The sequence below is a fragment of the Strix uralensis genome, chromosome 5 (assembly GCF_047716275.1).
Source record: "Strix uralensis isolate ZFMK-TIS-50842 chromosome 5, bStrUra1, whole genome shotgun sequence".
Taxonomy (NCBI): Eukaryota; Metazoa; Chordata; class Aves; order Strigiformes; family Strigidae; genus Strix; species Strix uralensis.
Window position 1 is genome coordinate 84616973 of NC_133976.1, and position 21195 is coordinate 84638167.

The 21195-nt window shown below is 42.1% G+C and overlaps 1 protein-coding gene across 7 annotated transcripts in view; it reads right to left on the reverse strand.

The window, feature by feature from the left end:
* Positions 1-21195, reverse strand: part of FAR2 (fatty acyl-CoA reductase 2) — a 156914-nt gene that overhangs the window by 105959 nt on the left and 29760 nt on the right. The window contains exon 1 of one of the 7 annotated variants that reach the window (XM_074872055.1): positions 15189-15278. The exons of the other annotated variants lie outside the window; for them this stretch is intronic. The gene's annotated coding sequence lies outside the window, so the exon portion shown is untranslated. Of the gene's footprint in view, positions 1-15188; positions 15279-21195 lie in introns of those variants that run through there. 7 annotated transcript variants of the gene reach the window in all.

The following is a 21195-nucleotide window of genomic DNA, read 5'->3' on the forward strand; positions in this document are numbered from 1 at the left end:
ACTGAGACACCCAAAGCAGGCTCACTCTATCTTACATCTCACTATTCTGCACACTTAAAATTTTCATATTCAGAATAAGCTCAACCGCCCTCTCTTAATTAATTTGTATAAAGCAGAACACAAAAGATTCGCATCTTAAGTCAGGTTTCCCAGGCCCTGGATTTTCGCAATGCATTGAAAATCCCACGCGGGTTCAGAGTCTGCCCACAGCCCAAACCCCAGAGATACTGTGAAAATAAACATTAAGTGACTTGGTGTAACAACATATGTGCATGGCAGGATACCTCTCAATAAATAAACCATTATCAGTCCCTGCTTCTCTAAACTGTAGCCAAACGGTGCAGTGTCCTCCTCCACCAATTGTATTATTGTTCTGATTCTTCGGACACAAATTATTCACCTCCAAGCCTTGCAACATTTGTTGGATATCCCCCACCTTGGATTTTTTTACTGCTAATCTTTGGTCCAGATAAGAGTCCTATTAAGAAGGGTTGAAGTGAGGTACATGCAGATTGCCAGGCGGGAAATTCTTTGCCAAAACACACAGCTTAATTGGGTGGGGACAGAATATGTAGCATGTATCCGCACTAGGCTTGCCACAAGAAAGAAAAAAGTTGTGTTATTAACAGCCAAAACACACACCAACCTTGCCAAAATGTAGTCTTTGAGGCAGAACACTTCCTGCAATACAGAGATATTTACCAAAATGAGCGCACAGAAAGATTCCTGCTCAATTACACCTCTTAAGGAAAAAAAAAAAAAAAAAAAAAGAAAGAGTAGTAGGGAACAAACATGCCTACAGGTAGTAGCAACCATTTTTTCTCTCCACTTTAGGAGAGAGTTTAGTGGTATAAAAGTGATACCACTATGTTGCTTGTGAAAACAAAGCAAAACAAAACAGAAGAGGTGTTTCACTCTGCTCAAAATTTTATTTCTTGGAATCTCTGTAGCACAACATCCTACTTTAGGAGAAACTTTTTTTACCCCTGGCAGTGCAAAACAGACCAAAACTCAGCATATTTGGCTTCCTGAGAATTTTTCCTGGCTGAGTACTCACAGCCTACAGAGGCTCTCTGTTACAATTTTTGCCAATTCCCTTTCTTGACCCCTTTCTAATAGGATGACCAGAGAAAAAAGGTGGCAGTCAGACAAATGGTATGACCCAAGGATCCTTGTTTTATTAGAAGGCTGTTTGAAGCCAATGAAAAACAATGCACTGAGGCAGCCTTAATTTGCACTGGAAGCCAATGTAGGTTTTGGGAGATTTAATGGTTTTGCCACCACATCCATCCTCTTTGATCTTATATTGAACACACGTCAAGAAATCTGGATCTTAACAACCGAACGGCAAGAGATACAGACCTATATAACTGGAGGGGAAAGAAGTCATGCTTGTGAATATAGTGTGTCTTTTGACAGAAGGAAGCTTAACCATAGATACCGTGGGGACATGGTAGGCGATTCATGCTTGGGGGAAGAAATTTAATTTAGATGATACTTACTTGCAGATTAAGTGAGGTAGTTGAAATCTTCTAATAACACAGAGAAAAAAAAAGCTGCTGTCAAGACATACAAGTTAAGGGGCTGAAGAATAAATGCAATACAGTGATCCTGTGTACCCAAAACTCAAACAACATAAAGAGACCACTTCTAAAGAGACTGGATGATCCGTTTCTTACAAATACAAATCAGGCATTTTTTTAGATTTTCAAGAACTTTAGAAAACTTCAGCGTTCAAATTCAGGTTAGAAAGTCACAGTATTTAGCGGGAGAGAGAGAACTTAAATTGAGTATTTCATAGACAAGGAGATCATCCTTAGAAATAGTGACAGAAAATGAAAACTACGCGATCTACAATCTAAAAGACAAATGACAAAGTGCAAGGGAAAGTAGAAGAAAGGCACCTTTGCACTGCCAGGCTTCCTAGCTGTCTGTGAGGTGTCAGGTTTGCCAGGTGTCAAATGCTCCATGGAAGTAATTAGCACCACTAATCACTATCTAGCACAGAGATGCCTACAGGTGATACCAAAGCTCTTAGATTGTCTTTACACTATAGAACAAATTTTTTTATAGCAAGTTGATCCTTCCAAATTTATAACACCTGAAGTTTAATTCTGAGGTACTACCTGGTCCAATTAATTTGCTAAATGTGAAGAATCATAAACCTTAATTGCAACAGTCTTCAGTTCTGACAGTAAAACCAAGACAATCAATGCAGTGTATTTCACAGGGGAAAACCATTGCTGATCCTCAGCTGCTCTCTTTCATGAATCTCTGGAGTTGCTAAAATGCAGAGGTTTTGGCAGCAGCTTTATTTTCTTTATAAATTCTTACCTTTAGCAACTCAGGCCATATTTTTCTTGCCCCTTCACTTGTGCAGGAAGAATTCTTGCGGGATCAAGTTGTGAGTTAAACAAATTCACTGGACTGGTTTATGATGTGGCTTGAGAAAGAGTTTTATCAGCACCGCTGAGGGCGTTGTAAGACTGGTGGGATGAGAGGCAGGGGCAGGAAAAAGTAAGAATTCGTTTGTCCTGTATCATTGCCAAGGCCTTCACCCTGTGAAACTCCGGCCTCCCAGCAGGAACATTTAATCTACCTTTCTTAGGAAGTACTCCAATATTAAAATTTAACAATTGTAACAGTTACAAGCAACTTTCCCCAGGATTTTCAAGTCTCACCTGAATAATTTCAGGCCCTCTCTCCAATTTCTCATGGGTGTTTTGCCCTTCAAAGCCCTTCTCTTCTTTCCCCTTATTTATGCTTCAGTCCAACCTGCAGTGTTATCTTCTGAATCAGGAAGCTTGTAATAGGAACAGATCCTCCACAGCCACCAAGCACGGAGGATTAAAACAAAACCACCATCAGCCTTAATCCACTGCTTCTATGAGAGAGTCCCAGCTGAGCAGATGGTCATGGAGAAGTAAGGACTTGGGGGGGATCACTTAAAAGGGAAAATCCCAGCCCAAGCATGGAAGGGAAGGTCTAGCACCGCTTACAGAGCAAGGATTTAGGAACTTGGCTTACCTGAGAAAATCAGCTCTTACAGAAGCTTATCTGCATGGAGTTAGTTTAGTCAGGAAAGTCAGCCAAACTCTCCAGCAACATGGGAAACTTTATAGCACAGGAAGGGGACCAGTTAGTCCCTCCTTTCTATTTGCTATAAGGGAGGTACTGTAAGGTTTGCAGGAAGTAGAGAAGCCAGTAGTTATTAGGAAATAAACGTCTACACTGGATACATTGGACACACAGAGTTATGGCACGCTATAAAACACTGGAGAATTGCAACAGATACAGACGAGTTGATACAATAGCTAAGATGAGCCAACATGACCAGTTTTTTATTTGACAGCTATTTGTAGAAGATATAGCCTGTTCTTTGCGCAACAGGTTTACCATTTTGGTTAATTTGCCATTGAATGGAAAGATGAGTCACTTTATCACAAAACAAATTCATCATAACTCAGGTTTCAGCCTGTGAGAGCAGAATGACTGTGCACACAACACAATCTATTAAGACAATTTAGCACTCCTTTCCTAATGCCTGGGAAAAAAGACTCTCTTTATCCCAGAGTTTATTATATCTTCATTTTCACTGAAATACCCTTATATGATGCTTTCATGCTTTTCTCCACATATAAGAGCAGATTTCAGACTGTAATTCTTCCTCATGCCCTATCCTAGAGCAAAATCAGTCAGCCCAGCAAGAAAGCAGAAGAAACTCACAATAAAAATAAAAATTACTTTCTCTCCCCACAGAGGATACACCTTTCTCAGCTGTATCTAACATATTTTCTTGAAAAGCCTGGAAAAATACAAGTGAAAATACGCATGTTTTACTCATATAACTTGTCCTCTCGCTTACAAAGAAAAATATTGACATAGTTAAGACACTGTAAAAGTGACAAAATCTTTTTTATATAAGGGCCCTAAACCACAATCCTAAGCAAACAGACTGAGTAGCTACTAACCTCCTATTGAAACAAGCCTTCCTTGACTCACAGGGGGTTGTAGGGAGGAAGATGGGAGGAGAAGGGCATGAACCACCTTAAAAAGAAAGGGGCTCAGTGATCTCCACCCTGGGTCTCCTGTTTGTGCTCCCCATCAGCGTGGGGAACCTCCCCACTCAGAGACCCAGGAAGGGCCCTGGTTTCCTATCACAGAAGCACATCAAGGTTGGAAAAGACCTTGAAGCTCCTCCAGTCCAACCATGAACCTCACACTGACTGTTCTCAACTCCACCAGATCCCTCAGCGCTGGGTCAACCCGACTCTTCAACCCCTCCAGGGATGGGGACTCCCCCCCTGCCCTGGGCAGCCCATTCCAACGCCCAACAACCCCTTCTGCAAAGAAATACTTCCTAAGAGCCAGTCTGACCCTGCCCTGGCACAGCTTGAGGCCTGGCACAACTATGGGGCTCCCGACAGCTGGTTGAGCGCTGGTCCACGCGAGCAAAGCCGTCTATCGAGGGACCAGCTCTGACCTGCCTGCACTTCATTATTCTGTGTCCACCATAACTTCCATTTCTCATGCAGGAGACACTTTAACCCACAGGCTAAAAAAATAATCAAATAACAGTTCAATATCTTTGCAGCACAACACCTGAAGTGAGCTAATTGTTTTCCTTCCTGTTATTGTGACTCTTACAGCAGGTGTTTTATAGACTGCCAGTGAAAAGAGAAATTCGTGCGAGCTACTATGTAGGCCTTTTCTCCCTCAAAATTACATAAAGACCATCCTGATTAAATACTACCCCACATGAATACGGCTTTCACAGAAGTATTCATTGCAGGGTAACAGCTGATGGCTGTTGTACAGCCAACAGATGAAGTACACCTGCTGATCTGGAGATCTTTGTGACACAGCTGAATTAAACCTGAACTTTTTATTAAGTGTCCTGCTTCTCTCTCTCTAAAACCTACTTTCCATCTCAATAAGCTTCAGTAAACTACCTATTTTCCTTTGAGAGCACACACAGCTTCCTCAACTTGTTATATACAATATCAAAATATTCCACCATGTCACAACATACAATAACTTTGCTGATGTTACATTTACATGGAAAAGCCAGTTTAGGAACTGATGGGTCATTTTATCTCTTTTTTTTCTTTTTCCTCTTTAATTTACAAACATATTTTCAGTCATTTTACTGAAATATCTATATTTCTTTCCATCAAAAATACTGAAGCAAAATGTTTCTCTTGGAGCCAAGGTCACTCAGAATCAACTGCCATTTTGTCAAATCTTGTCTCATTTTGACATCGAACTGCATCCACCTGTATTGCCACTACATCAAATGACAGTTCTAGCTCATGTAGGTCTTGCTCGCATTATCAGTATCAGTTGGGCCTCTTGATGGACTGTATCTCCCAGGAGACACACACTCATGCAAATCCTGGCATATGCTGCGACCTCCACTCCGCTAGAGCTCTTTGGATGCAGAGCGGGAGGCACATAAATGTGATTCACCAGGACAAAATAGCTCGGTCAGTGACCCCAGCTCATAGCGATCAATGAAGACATCTCTGACTTGTCACTCCCAGGACTCATCAAAAGCAGTGGAGGAAGACATAATGCTGAATTGGTCTTTAAAAAAAACTCCACACCATCCTTTTGAAAACCAAAATTTTTCATAACCCTCCATTCTGGCACAAAAATGAGAATTTTTTTTTTTTTTTTTTCAATTCCTATCCAGCATAAAGATAAATGCTGAAGTTAGCAGAAACCCCTGAGGGAAGGAAATACCGAGCTTTAAATCAGCTCTAGTTACTTCTCCTCCTCATTTCATCTCAATCAGTGCTTGCTATGTATTCTACTATTAAATTTTTCCTCATATATCTTTCCCAGCCAAATCTTTTACTTAAGCTGTTCTTTAAAAACTCTCTGGTTTGCTGACTGTTATGAGATAGATGAGACAGAGCATCACAGCTGTCCCTCGGAGGAAAACATCACAACGTCTTTGCTCCATTTCACATCTTGCTCTCCGTAGCTTGGGCACTTCTCCTGCCCTGTTACCACCGAGCTGCATCTGTCTTTTTCTCATCCCTCCTCCCACTCTCACCACCATGTCGCAAAGCTGAACTTCATTTTCCTACCCACTGTCAACCCTTAACTTCTTTGGAGTGCCTGCGTAGGAAGTAAAATTGTTTTAGGCTGCTCATAAAATCCACTGCTCATTCTCTCAGAGCGGCATCTCCTCTCTCACGGCAGATTCATACAAGTTACAGAGACTGGAGAATCCTAGGGCAGGAGATGCTCTGAGCACTGCATTCTCCTGGCCTAGTGGAATCACTGAAGTAAAATTAGCCTGAACTGCAAAGGAAGATTAAGCTATAAGTCTTCACTTTGGAAGTGGAAAAAAAAAAAAAAAAAAAAAAAAAAGCTTCACAAGCCTTTTAAAACCAGTTTCCTGAAACTTCACGGTCAAATAAAATTCTCCATTTTGCAAGCTTCTTTAGACCAATTTCACACAGAAATGTCTATATTTAAAATACAATATTTTAAACTGCATATTTTTATAGAATATGGGAAAGTACACCTAACATAAGAGGTCTTTTTCTAATTACCTTTCTTTTTTGTTTCCCCATTTCCCCTTCTACCTTCTCCTTCTCGTTTGTTTAGGCACTGCGGCAACTCACCCATTACATTCCAGTGTAATGGCAACCTTTCAAAAAATCTGATGAAGCAACAGCTAGTCTTGTCCAGTTTGAGGAGAATAACTCAGGTTATTTGCAAAAAATGCCAAACCCTAACGCATGGGATCTGAGAAACTGGGGTTCCATCACTTTATTCTTTTGTTTCTTGCTTAATTACTGAAGTCCTGATGATCCTACACAGATATTTGGATAGCAAACCTTTACTTGCAGATTCTGACCTCCCAAGTGCCTGTGTTTCATGGCAGAGTCTGGGGCAGCAAAGTGTTACCCCTGGTAGAAGAAAATGGAGTGAGGAACCCAAGCATAGCAGATCTACATAGCTCTGTGGGACTGGATGGGATGCATCCAAGGGGGTTGAATGAACCTGCCAGTCTCATCAGAATAAAATAGTATTTTGGGAAGGTCATGGAGACTGAGAACAGACCCATGGACAGTAAAAGGCAAATGTTGAGACCATCTTCAGGATGGGCAAGAAGAAAGAAACTTCCAAAGCTGGAAGATAAACCATTCTATGTTTCTATAATTATTGATTACTATGGCTATAACCAGATTTCATATAATTTTTCCTTTGAAAAAGACAAAGAAGAAAACAAACGAAAGGGGTAAGGGGAGCTGAAGATTAGTTTCTTTGCTGTGCTGGCATTCAGTTTTGCTTGCTGTAGATGGTATGCAGACCTCTGGCAAATATCCCTGTGTGCAGGCCTTGGAAACAATCTTCATTAACACTTGTGATGATGATGAAAATAATTAATAACCAAAACTCAATACAAATTATCCTGTAGTTTAGGTGTAAACAATTTAGACATTATAGATGGACATAACTGCAGATAATTGTTCCAAGCTATATAAAGAACTCTTTACAGAAAGAAGTAAAAAAACCTTCAAAACCAGAGTTTCATGGAGTTATGCAACTTCTCTATACATTTTTTCTTAGTGCACCTAGCTTCTTAGTACAACAAATCCTGGGTTTGGACAATAGATTACCATGGAGCCTAATAATTATTTTGGCCAGAGAGGCTTTCCTGAGATGTCTTAGTCCCCTGCCTCAACCTGCTCCCCAGAAAACAATTCCTCTTCATCAAGGGAACACTGCCTGCTTAATGACAGACTTGTGAAAACTCAAATGAAACATTTTTATCTTTCCAGCATCAGGAAAGCCTCCAAATAGCTACCGAATGACTAAAATCAGGGAGTGTCCAAGCATGGAGGTTGATTCAGAATGAGAAGGGCTTTGCCTTCACTCTCTGGAAACCACAGCCTGTGAGCTGGTTTGTTCAACTCCTTTCATCCTGGGAGCAGATTTTTACATCTTTCTGAAGTGCTGTTTTATCAGAAGATAACCCAAAATGTACTATTACTTCTCCAGCCATGTTTCCGTGCAGGTTTCTGTGGGAAGCTGGGATGAGAGGTGGCTCCTTTGCATGCACAGCCAGTGCTCTTCCTTCTCCTGGCTGCCTGTGTCAATAGCTCTGCTTGCTCCCTCAAGGTCAGTAATGGGGACAGCCCCCAAAATACAAAAAAAGACAACAGCAAAAACCGATGGAAAGAGACTCTGCCTCTCCTTGTTGGATATTCCTCTCTCTCCCCACTCAATATAAGCGGAGCAAGAACTATTTGGCCCTTAACTCTGAGGTGCCTCGGATGCATGGGCAGAGTGACTACATTATACTACTATACTGTTACTGACACTGGCCCAAAAAGGGCCAAAAAATGAGAAGGAAAGAGTACACAAACTAAGAAGCCAGGACCTCGAGGCAACAAACCATCCCAGATCTGTGAAAGACAGTTTCAGCCAAATGGCATTCAAGGAAGTTTGTCTCCCCAGTTCTGCCTCAGCTTCTCACCAAGAACTGGGAATGAAGGACCATTGCTCCTCACTGAACATGTATGTTGAAAAGGAAAGATCTTTTACTGAAGCCGAAAAAAGAACAAATGTGATTTGGCAGAAAGGCAATATTTTATATAAAGATAATACTAACAATAAAACTGCCAGCAAAACTGATCTCTAACTGCTAACAGAAGAAATGCATCACTTTTGTCCCACCTAGAGCAGAGAGATGATTAGAGATGGATGAGAGGTTCAGACAAATACTATATAAGTAAAAGGTTTAATTGAAGATTAGTCAAAAAATGTCAAAAAAAAAAACAAAAGCAAAAAGGTATTGGTCAGCAAGTTTTTTTCTGAGTAGTCCTGAGAAGTTTTTGTAAGGGAGAATATTTTCCTCACCAGTAAAAGATAAATAAGATATTTTGTCTTTGCTTTGTGAAATATTTACTAGTTGTCTCGGTTGTTCTCTTTCTACTGGTCATCACACTTCTGCTGCTCTGGGCTTCTCTCTCCTTTTTTGCAGCTCTCTTTTCTTCTTCCCTGAGTGCTTTTTGCCTTACCTCTGTAATATTTCACTTTAAAAATAAATATAAAGAAACTGCTGCTTCCCTAGAGGATTCCCAGGGGTAGTTATATAGGAGTTTCGATAAAATGTTGCTTCCTGGGTCATCAGCGTGACCTTTTTTTTTTTTCCTTTCATTTTTACTTTTCTTCATAAAGTCAAACCAGAAAAGATGCAACATTTAAAAGCTGTAAAGCGGGAAACCTGCATAGCTGAAATTCAGAACTCTTGGATTCTCAGCAAAAGAAGACTGCAGAGAAATGGTACCACAATAAATTATGAAGCTGAGTTTCCAGGTAGTGTGAATAGCTTTGGTAAACTTTAATTAAATTACCTTAAAATGCACGAAAAGCATCTTTGTGGTTAAGAAGTGCAACAGGACATATACACTGGAATGAGGTTTACATAAAAACTATTTCATATCACTCCACAGCTTCAAAATTTCACCATTTGACTTTCCCATGTATTCTGAGGAATTTCACAGTTAAGGAAGGTATGTCCATCTACTTTCAGAACTGTTAAAGGTGCAAGATAGCTGGCTGTATTTATTACAATATACATTGTAATAATTAATTTAACCCTATGATACGGGATTTTACTTCAAGAATGGCCTCTGCTAGACTAGATCCTACAATAACTGGGCTCTAATTCTATTCATTGCACACTTTCTGGACAATCTTACACAAAGCCAAATCCACAAAATGATTGTGATTTTTACTAACTGCTCCCATATATTGCTCTATTTCAATCCAAGCAATGCAAAGCAGTTTCTGGCTCATTGTAAGGTGGGAAAATAGTATTGTACTTAATTTCGATTTAGACACTGGAAAATTAAGGAATCTGATCAAAGATACACAGAAATAATCCAGGAGACAGTTGGAAACCAAATGGGAGAAAATGGAGCAGAAAAGATCTGCTACAGTGAATTTAATTCTTCCGCAGGATCCATTCAGTGCCTAGTAATTCAGGCTGGAATGAGGATGCACGTGGTTTTGGGTGCATTCCCTCTGATTTAGTAGGAATACTGTAAAGCAAGAAAATTCTGCAAAACATATGCAAAGCAATTTCTTAGTTGCTACCCAAGGAGTAAATCCTCCTTTTTTTGCTGCTCAGAGAAAACAGAGAAAATGAAAACAGCTGCTGGAGCTGCTGAAGATGCTGAGGAATTTTTGGGTAAAGTTCTGATGGCAATTAATAAAATCAGATCATACAAAATAGTAGTCAAAGTAAATGTGCTCCTCTACATCTTTATTCCCAGACTACAGCTGTAAATGGGATCCACAGAAGATATTTGAGATCAGGAAAGATAAAAATTTCCAAAACTGGCTGTAGAATCAGCTCCACACTGACCCCTCATAGTGACCTCTCACATGTCTCCAAATTTAGGCAGTGTTTTTTGTTATTATTTGTGATATTAATAAAGGAAGGAGCTTGTTATTTCTTCCCATACATATCCTAAATGCCCACTGTGTCCTTTTTTTTTTTTTTCCTACATATGACTGAAGGAGGCCACCTTTGGTCAAAAGGCCAAATGGGCTTTGATTCCCTTACATCTTCTATAAGAGGATGGAACCTGCCCTATTAGTAAAAATCTTAACATGCATTTTCCAGTTACTGTAAATCCAGGCTTGTTGTTATCTGTTTACAGCCCAGACAGAAGACAGTGACAGGATCTGTGAATGTGCAGGAATGTGCAGCAGTAAGGAATGATACTGCAGAAAAAAAAAACTTGTGGACAAAAACTGAGGATAATATCCTACTGGGGGGGGGGGGGGGGCGGGGGGATGTGGTGTGAAACCTTTGGGCGAAAAAAGAGCCTGGTGTTCAAGAAATGTGGTTTTACGGAGGGATTTCAGAGTAAGCTGGAGGAGGAACAAATCTGGAGTGAGAAGCAGAGGACAAGGAAGTGTTAACAGGGCAGACAGTTTAACACACCAGCTGTGTAGTTTGAGGAGCTGTGAATAGAGAGGGCAGAAGGCTACAGAGGGAGGGAAGAGGAAAATGAATGCAGGCAGAGCTTGCTGGGGACTAAATGAAGCTCAGGGGTTAAGGGAGGGTAAGTAAAGTCATTGACCTCTGAGGAGTCTTCAGAAAACAAAGCATTTTTCTGTGCGTTTGAAATACTGATTTTCTAATTGTACAAAGACCAGTTAAAGAGCCTGTCCTGCAAAGTTAATAAGCTCAAAAGGCGTCATTAAGCACGCAGCTTCTTATCATTTTAGATCTCTTTGGAGGGAGGAAAACGGGAACAGGATGATAACATGACTCATGACTTTCCAATATTAGGTACAACAATTCTGTAGTTGCAGAGGCTGAGACTTGTGTACCCTACTTCTAACTCTGAAAGCGAAATAACCACAATTGCCAGTGCAGCTGGACAGGGTATGCACTGGTTTGTCCATTCTTTCCCCAAAGACACACTTAGTTTAGAAAGGTAGCAACAGAGATTGGTGTTCAGCCAATGGCATCCTGGCTTGTATCAGCACTAGCGTGGCCAGCAGGGACAGGGAAGGGATCTTACCCCTGGACTCGGCACTGGTGAGGCCGCACCTCGATTACTGGGTTCGGTTTTGGGCCCCTCACTACAAAAAGGCCATTGAAAGACTCCAGCGTGTCCAGAGAAGGGCAACGGAGCTGGTGCAGGGTCTGGAGCACAGGTCTGATGGGGAGCGGCTGAGGGAACTGGGGGGGTTTAGTCTGGAGAAGAGGAGGCTGAGGGGAGACCTCATGGCCCTCTACAACTCCCTGAAAGGAGGGTGCAGAGAGGGGGGATGAGTCTCTTGAGCCAAGGAACAAGCGACAGGACAAGAGTGAATGGCCTCAAGCTGTGCCAGGGCAGGGTTAGACTGGCTCTTAGGAAGTATTTCTTTGCAGAAGGGGTTGTTGGGCGTTGGAATGGGCTGCCCAGGGCAGGGGGGGAGTCCCCATCCCTGGAGGGGTTGAAGAGTACGGTCAACATAGCACTTAGGGATATGGTGTAGTTGGGAACTGTTAGTGCTAGGTTAATGGTTGGACTGGATGATCTTCAAGGTCCTTTCCAACCGAGATGATTCTGTGATTCTGTGAATAATCATAATCTGAAACAGGATTTCCTCACCTGTCCTTCTGGTTAATATGCCACAATCAAACAGCATTACACACACACAGACATCTAAAATAACATTGATCTGCAGCTCTTCCTACTCAGGGAGGCTGTTTGTACTCCCAGATACTTGGTATACAAACAGATTTCCTCAAACTTAGCAGTGGCAAAAGAAAAATCTGTAGATACAAAAAAATAACATTAAGGCAAAGAGTGATGTTTCCTTCAGCCCGCTCATAGCGTCAAACCTGTTCTCAGGCTGCCCCTCTCTTCAGTGAGGAATGGGATGAATTTAGCCGGGCATCGGGAGGGAAAAATCACTCCATGTTGCAGCATGAATCCCTGATACTACATTAAGGCTGTGGAGGGGGAAAGGAGCATGGAAGGATAAGGAGAGCTGGCTGCAAGGTGGGGAGATACATGACAGAGAGAAAATAAGAGCAGTTCAACAGCATTCACCTGGAAACTCAAGAAGGCTGAAAAGCCTGACTTTTACTGCCTGTGAAGCTGCTCTGGAGGCACTGATCCCAAACTCCCTCACATGGCATGCCCCCATCCAGAGCTGAGCTCCAGGCAGGCCTAGGAATGCTCCCGAGTCCATCGCTCCAACAAATCCAAGACTAGGCTTATGGTTCTTGTAATTCAGAGTTCAGAAACGCATATATTTAGAAATAAGAATTTGCTGGATAACCACATCTGGCAGAATCTGTGAAAAGCCTCAGGTGGCCTTCACATGTGTACTGAAGGTAGGACTGGAGAAACTAGGCTTTTCTTCTGTCATCAAGTATATATTAAAAATACTGGTTTCAATCTTTTGGCAGTATTAAGGGAACCTTTTTTGTTAATGGCCAGATTCATTTAAGGTTTTATACGGGAACAGTTAAGTAGGGATTTCTCTGAAAAATCTGATATAAATATTTAATCCTTAAGTAAATCATTTGGGCCTCGCTCCACTATTCTCAAGCCTAGCATCTACCATATAAGCTTGTAGAAATGCAACAACAGGAGTTACAAAGTTCTGTCCCCATTCCTAAGACAACAGAGGAACTCCTCCACAGGCCAGGTGTTTAGCAAGCACATTCGCCGACAGCAATACACACGGGAGGTTTCGAGTTCAGGACTCTCTGTGCGCATCAGCAATGGTTACACTCACGCACAGACATCCTCGGGATGCAGGGGATGAGATCTGCTGGTCAGGATTCACTGCAAGGGTTTGGTCAGTGACAGCATGTTTAAGCCAGTGAGGTATCACTTTTATTATTACTTTCAGAGATAGACAGGATGCAGACACGACTGCTTTTAAAGAAATACTTCAAACATTGGAAAGCTTAAAAAATTGACTTCATAACAGTACAATATTTACCATTTCATCTGAACATGTATTCTTAATCTTTCTTTGAATTTCTCTACTCCAAATATCACTACAAAATAAAATAATCATTACCCTATTAAAATAATCCTCTTACTGTGCTTGGAAAGGGATAGAAATAGGATAAAATCCTATGACAGGCCTGTCACTTCTACTGATTTAATAATTGGGTGCTTACTATATTTCTCACTGATTAAATTAGAACAGCAGAACAGTAAAGGTACTTTTTTCCATCTCAGAAACGTTGATTTCTCTGACATGAAAGTTAAAGCCATTAAACATGGTGATCTGGTCGTACTATCTGTTCAAAGGGGCTTTCCAAATTTGTTTGTGCAAAGGAACATCTGTTCAGGCAAGGCAGCTTTCCAAATTTGCTCATTTATCTGGCTGCCATAACAGCTACATTGTCATCTATCACCTGCCACCAAAGCTGCAAACGACCAGGAAGTTCATGAGAGAAAAATGGTCTTATCTTACATCTGCCTGTGGACAATACTCAACTGTAACTGAAAATATTTGCAATGCTTTCTCTTCCAGTCCCTTCCTGAGATTAACAGATGGTGAAATACACAAAGACACAAAAATCCTGGCTCTGATGCAGTCAGTGGTGAAGGACTGCTCCTTTGAACAGAACCGAGGATTCACACCGTATCTCCAAGCCACCCGACATTTGTTGCCACCATGAACTCCTCTTCAGTCTTTTGCAATAGCCTTGGAAAAAAAGGCGTGGATTTGCCTGTTTTCAGTTGCAACAGTCTAATTGGGAGGTTACCTAAAATCTTTGTTGCCCAAGACAGCTCATGTGGCATTGAAGGTGTTACTTCCTTCTCTTCAGCAAGGCTCTCGACCCACTCTGAAGTGGTCTTCTGCTGGTGAACGTCTCTCTCTTCTCATGCAGCGGACGTGCTCATTTTGCCGAGCACCAGCTGTGCTCTTCAGAAATCTCATGTCACCGAAAGCAGCTGAATTGCTGTGATTCTCTGCAGTGAATCAGCTGCGGTCCCTCACACGCGAGGTACGGCAAGTCCCGTTTAACTGCATGTGAGCAACCATCATGTTAACCATTGGGTCACTGGCCAGTTTTAAAATCTTTCATGCAAATAGAAATGCAGCCATTCAATCTGTCCTCTTGATGCTGGTAACTCTGCCTCCCTCCCCCTACCTATAACCTTCCTCCTTCTTTCCCAGCTATTAGGCTTTTTTATCTGCCCCAGCTCAAAACGCAGTGGGGTGTGGAGCAGAAGTAGCGGGAAGGACCCAGGAGATCTGCGTGACTGCAGAGCTAAGAAGGAAAGCATGGAGATCTCTGGCAGTGAACAAATAATATTCTAAAATATTTCTGGAATATAGGAAGAAAGGAACAGAGAAGAGGGATGAAAGCTGACCTTGCTTCTTCAACTGAATCAGCAGATTGCAGCTAGAAAGGAGGGGGATGTTTGTTTTCAAAACAATAAAATATAACCAGCACACGTCATTCCACATCGACCATCCTTAACAGCACTCTTCACACAATGCTCTTCTGTTACGCACTAAAAACAGATCCTTTGTTTTTTTTTAAGAAAAAAAAACCCCACCAGTGTAAGAAAACAACAAACCAACCCCAAAAGACAATCCTTTCTCCCCACAAAACAACAAAAAAGCCCAAAGGCTATCGCAATATAGCCAGTACTCTAAAGACACGATCCACTCACCAAAGCAAAACAGTTGGCTTTCTGTAGAGCTGTGTTTACAAACCCTTTCATTTGTAGCACCTGAACCACCAGCCAAGCCAAGAACGATGGCTACATCCCACTGAAATGACCACGAAGCAGACCTGCTCCTTGCAGCAGAGGACTGCAGCGATGCCCTGGTCTAGCTGTGACCAAGCTGCTTCCAGAACTGGGAGTGATAAAATCAGCTCCAGGCAGTGCTGCTCCTTTCTTAATTAACTTTGCTCCCGTAACCCACATGCAGCGCTGCCAGCTGACACTTTTGAATGTACCTTTGCAGATCTAAGCTCCTAACGTCCCACGGCGCTCTGTGACACAGACAGAAGAACCAGCCCAGTGACGTCCCTTCGCATGGCATGCCATTGTGCAGCACAGACATACCCTTAACTGACATCACCTCTTAGCTGTCTTTTATTATTTTCATCTTGATCTAACAACAATCTCCTTGCACAAGAGACGGAGAGCACCTCCGCCAGCACGTGTCACAAAAGTAACAGACCTGGAGCAAACTGATCCTCCTGAAGTCAAGCAGAGCAATGGATTTGGACACACGGACAGTCATTTTGGATCTGCGTGAAAAATATCACGGCACAAAAACAGAACAGACATGATTTGAGAGAGAGAACGTAAACGTGAATATGTGCGTGCAACTTTTCAGGCTGCAAAAGACTCAAGAGCTGTGGGCAGCACGACACTATTTTGACTATTTTACATTCAGGGAAATTGGTCTTTGCAACAGGGAGATGATTTCTCTTCCTGACCAGGAAGATCCGTAATTTTTATTTCTTATTTTATTCAAACCATACTTTAGCTGGATGAAACTATGTTACCTGATGAAGGTGTCAAAACAAACTCCATGCCTCTGTCATTTCCTAGGCCTACCTGTTGAATGTCAGCACACCCTATTCACCAGCAACACCAAAGAGCAAATTTTCGCAAAGATAGTTAAAAAAACCCCAAGACACACACACACAAGACAAAATCTTGTCAGATTCTACCAGGAGTTTGTCAAGCAAATTAGGGGTGGTGGTGTGGTGGCGATGTTACCTCCTCTTTGCATTGTCAGGATAGATTTTGTCAGCAATTCAGAGAAAGTTTAAATAACAAAAGTTCTTTTTGCTTAGTCACAGTTTTATTTGAATCCAGCAAATGTGCTGATGAGGAAAAGCATGTAACTACCCGGGTAAACTGTGCCCACTAAGAAGTCTTTCCATAAGGGTACCAATGTTTGCAGTGGCAATGGGATGGGAATGAAATATTCTCACAAGGAAAACAAATGAAGCTCAGTTAGGAGAAACATAGCTGGGAGAAAAGATGCAATTATAATAACATCTAGAAGGGATTTTCAAACAACCCGGTTTTACTCAGTGTTCTTGGTATTTAGAGGATGTTGGAAAACCTGCCCATTACCTTTGTCAAAGTTTATGGTATTTTTAGGTAAAACTATCAGAATTTTGGTGATTTTCTCATCACAAAATGAAAGGTAGACGTTTTGTTTCATTTCTGGGATATATATTTAAGGGGAGTTTTCCCATTCTGAAGGCTGCATTCCAGTTACCAGCAGTGTGAGTGGTGTCAGGGCATTAAGCCCAAGATAATGTCTATTTACTGTCATACCGAGGGCACGGTGACAGGGATGTTAAACCTTGTCACTACAGGTCAGACCTCACGATGAGGGCTCTCCTCAGATTGATTCACCTGAAAACAGGTATCTTAACGATTGAGTCAAACCTAGATGGATATGACCTGATTTTAGCTGCAGAAATTAGAGTGCTTTAACCATTCCAAACCAATACTTTACCAAAACTGAACTAGGATCTTTTTCCTAGATCAGTCCATACAGAACTTTAACAGACTGCTCTCAGGAACTGGTGCCCTTCTGCAAATAAAGCAGGAGGGATCCCAAGCAAAAGGGAGGGGAAGATGAAGATATAATGAAGTTTTGCAAGAAAAAGGGTGTAGGAGCAGGAAGACAGCTGTGATGCACTCTGTAATGAAACATCACTCAGGTGCAGGGAGTGAGCATATGGTCTGATTCTCAGTTGGCAGACAAACATGTTTCCAGCCCTGAGGGTTAGGACTATGTTTCAAAAACAGCTGACTGGCTATATAGGACATTTTCCTAAGGTGAGAAGAATTTTCTGAGAGCTGACTGAAGTACAGAATTGGTGCTCCTTGTCATCTGCTGGGATGAATCTGGTCTACAGGCTTGATTTAAAGCAAAACCTGGATGATGGATTTACTAGGGCAGCTATGGCATTGTCCCAGTGTGGAAGGTAGACAGACCAACCTGTGATGCTCCCACAACACTAGGTATCTGCTCCTCAAGCAGAAACTGAAGCAAACCAGAGTAGATTACAGAGCGGATCTCAGAGAGTCACAATTTCACTTGCAAAGCCAAGACAGACAAGCATCTAAATTGTCATTGCAATCTCTGTAAAATAAACAGATATTCTCAAAAATATCTTAATTATGTGCTGTAGGTTAAGTACTCCAGAGTGATGAAGACTCTCAAAGGCTAGGGAGAAGGAAGATCTTACTAAGCAGATAATCCTAAAATGTTGTGTTGGAAGAGGCCCCTGAGGGACTACTAGGGACGGGCAGATGCGGCAGATGAAGGGCTGCAACACGGAGATACACCCCCTAGTCTTCAGCCTTTCCATCCCAGATTTAGCCCCTGATGCGCTCATCAGAATACACCTTCATTGTGTGAAGCGGGCTGCTCATGCAGTGTTGTTTCCTTGTGGTACATTAACTGTCAGACACGATGTGTTGCAGACAGCACAATATACACACACCTTCAAAAGGCATCATTGGCACGGATCTCAAGCACCTTAAATGTAAGAGTAATCTGATGCATCTACTGACTTTTACCCTATTTTTTACTGAAGTTGATAGGAAAGTGCTATTAGAGGTAAACAAAAACTTTTTGCTGAAAGCTTCTTGGTGAAAAATGAAGATCTCGGTGATGTCAATGATTTTAGAGTTATGACAGTTTTGGTATCAATTTCATGGAATTTTGGGGTAAAAGAGCCTAAATATTTTACCTAAAATTTAAAAATGAAACAGCTTTGCTTTAACATTTATCACTTTTGTTTATTTCCTGGGGGAGGTGGGGCAGCAATCTGAACAGTTTATTTTAACCAGAACAGTTTTCCTCCTCAAATTCATAGGCCAGTGATTTTTCCTCACTGATTTTTCAGAGCTAGCACTGATCTGAACATGGATTAGCCCGAATTCTTTAGCAAGAGCAGCAAAGAGTCATCCAACAACTGCACCTTCATCTGTACAAACTGCCCAGAGATGAGCCATTTTCTTTCATGTTTTAAAATACAGCAGAAAACCACCCTAATGCTTGCTTAGAAAAGGAAAAGAACAAGAGGACTTACAGAAGTAACTCCTTTTCGTTCTGCCCAGCTCCCATGTGCACACACAGACATTATCAGGAGCAAAACGGGGTGTACTGGCCCAGAACAAGGGATGGAAACATTTCCAGCCTGCACCACAGCCATCCACATCTGAGTTGCATTGTGTTCTCTCCTCCTCCCCAGATGGGCATGAAAATCAAAACATGAAAGAACTGCTTGGGCTCTGGCTTCTCCCAGCTCATCCACATAGGAATTCAGCCTCTCTATTTATCTCCAGGCTTTTGTTATCTTCCCATGGAAGTATTGTGGTGTAGCAAGGTGGAGGACATTTAATAGACATGCTATAATGAGCTGCAATCTTTGAAAAATGCTAATAAGAGCAGAGACTCTCCCTTTCTGTATCTCCTGTGTTAATGAAACATTCCTTTAGCCAACAGAAAATGTAAAAACTGTATACTATTGCTTCTGCCATTTTAGCTTCTTGAAATAATAGGCTTATATTATATATGTGCCTTCAACTCTAGTTTAAGATCGTGGCTACATGCAAAAATGCAATAATTTTAATAAAGCTCTGTTAATCTTGACTCCAAGGATATATCCTTAAGTATTATTAACATGGCATCAGTCTACCTCCTGTTGCACAGGTGGCTATAGGCACTTTTCTGCTCCTGTACACCCAGCTGCACGCTTTGTTGTTCTGATGTGAAATCCATGATGGCACAACTCACCTGAACCTTCCTTGCCTGTTAACGCCTTGTGCTCAATTATCTGAAACCCAGAAACCTTTCCTTCTTAGAATTGACTGAGAAATGACTGCTGATTATCTCCGAAATGACTGATCTATAAAGAGAACACTCACCAAACACACATGGGGATTCTCCAACATGTATTTACATAGTGACTAAATTGCCACCAGTTGCACCCAACTTTGCTGGCAAAAGTTTTACACCCCTGCCCGTCACCCAGCCCCTCTAACAACATGCCAAGAGTGACTGGTTATGTTACTTTATTTATATGGAGAAGAGGAGGCTGAGGGGAGACCTCATCGCCCTCTACAGCTCCCTGAAAGGAGGGTGCAGAGAGCTGGGGATGAGCCTCTTTAATCAAGTAATAAGGGATAGGACAAGAGGGAATGGCCTCAAGTTGCGCCAGGGCAGGGTTAGACTGGTTCTTAGGAAGTGTTTCTTTACAGAACAGGTAGTCAGGCATTGGAATGGGCTGCCCAGGGAGGTGGTGGAGTCCCCATCCCTGGAGGGGTTGAAGAGTCGGGTTGACCCAGCGCTGAGGGATCTGATGTAGTTGGGAACTGTCAATGTTAGGCTGATGGTTGGACTGGATGATCTTCAAGGTCTTTTCCAACCTAGATGATTCTGTGATTCTGTGATATGGGCATAGTTGCACAGACTAGGTGGTCTCCATGGGTAAAGACAGCCTCATTCATGCAACATGAGGATGCTCCCAGTATGGTCTGCAGCAGAGTCCCACACAGAAGAGCCTCTGCTGACCTTATGCAAACGCTTCTGTGCTGCACTACCAAAAGCAGGGAGGTGGGGAAATCCAGTTCACAGCCACCTGAGAGGCTCCAGGTGGTCTTGGCCATGTTTAACAGGTTTTATTAGCCAAGGCAATATTCTCAAAGCCGTCAGCAAAGAAATGGCAGCGATGGCAATCATGCCTGCTAGATACGAAAAGGATGGAGAGAGTAGGTGGAAGGAAAACATAGAGGGACAGAAACTGAACCTGTTAAGTACAGAACATAACCAATTTTCTGAAGTAATAATCAGACAAAAGGAGGATGAGACTCATCTCCACCGGAATGAGATAAAATGTTACAGCTACCTATCCACGGGCACTCATTTTGGCTTGTACACTGTGGCCAGTGGTTTAGCACACCAGAGGAGAAACTAATTTCTGGTGTATCCAGCTGAAAGGCAAAGTACCTGCTCTCAACATCTGGGAAGCATCTGCTGAGCAAAGTGGTTGGCTGGCTATAGACCATCAGAATACAGGTCTCCCAACACCCTTTTCCTCACTTGGCCTCCGCAGCCTAGGTACAGTAACAAAAGGAGTATTGCCACAGGAGGCTGTAGGAAGAAGAAAATGCTGGAAACAGGTTCCCTAGTTGCGTTGCTTCACCATGTCATCATGCTGGTAAGAAAATACTGGATCAAGTTGAACCCCTCACATTGCACGTGGAAACATGGAGCAAGAGGATGATTGCAGCACTGCCCTGAAAAGTACTAGTGAGCACAGACAGTACTCCAGGCCTCACACGAAGTCTATGAAACTTGTTTGGTCTGCACTATCTTACAGTATTTGTTACATCCTCCAGTGTTTCACAAGTGCCCTGAATTATGTTAGGAACTTTGCCTTATTATGGGCGTGTGCTGCTGCTGCACCCACAAAAAGTGGATAGACAGAAAGGCAATTTTTTTCCAAGCAATCCCAAGATGGGTGGACTGAATCCATGCATCAGTGTCTTTGTAACGTAGAGTTTATAGCACACAGCCCAATTATGATAGCCTGTCGTGCTGGGGTGCAAGGATGAGCAGTTTCTTCCCGATAGCTACATCTAGATCACTTTCTCCCTTTGTGGAAAAGCAGGATAACAAACCACTCCA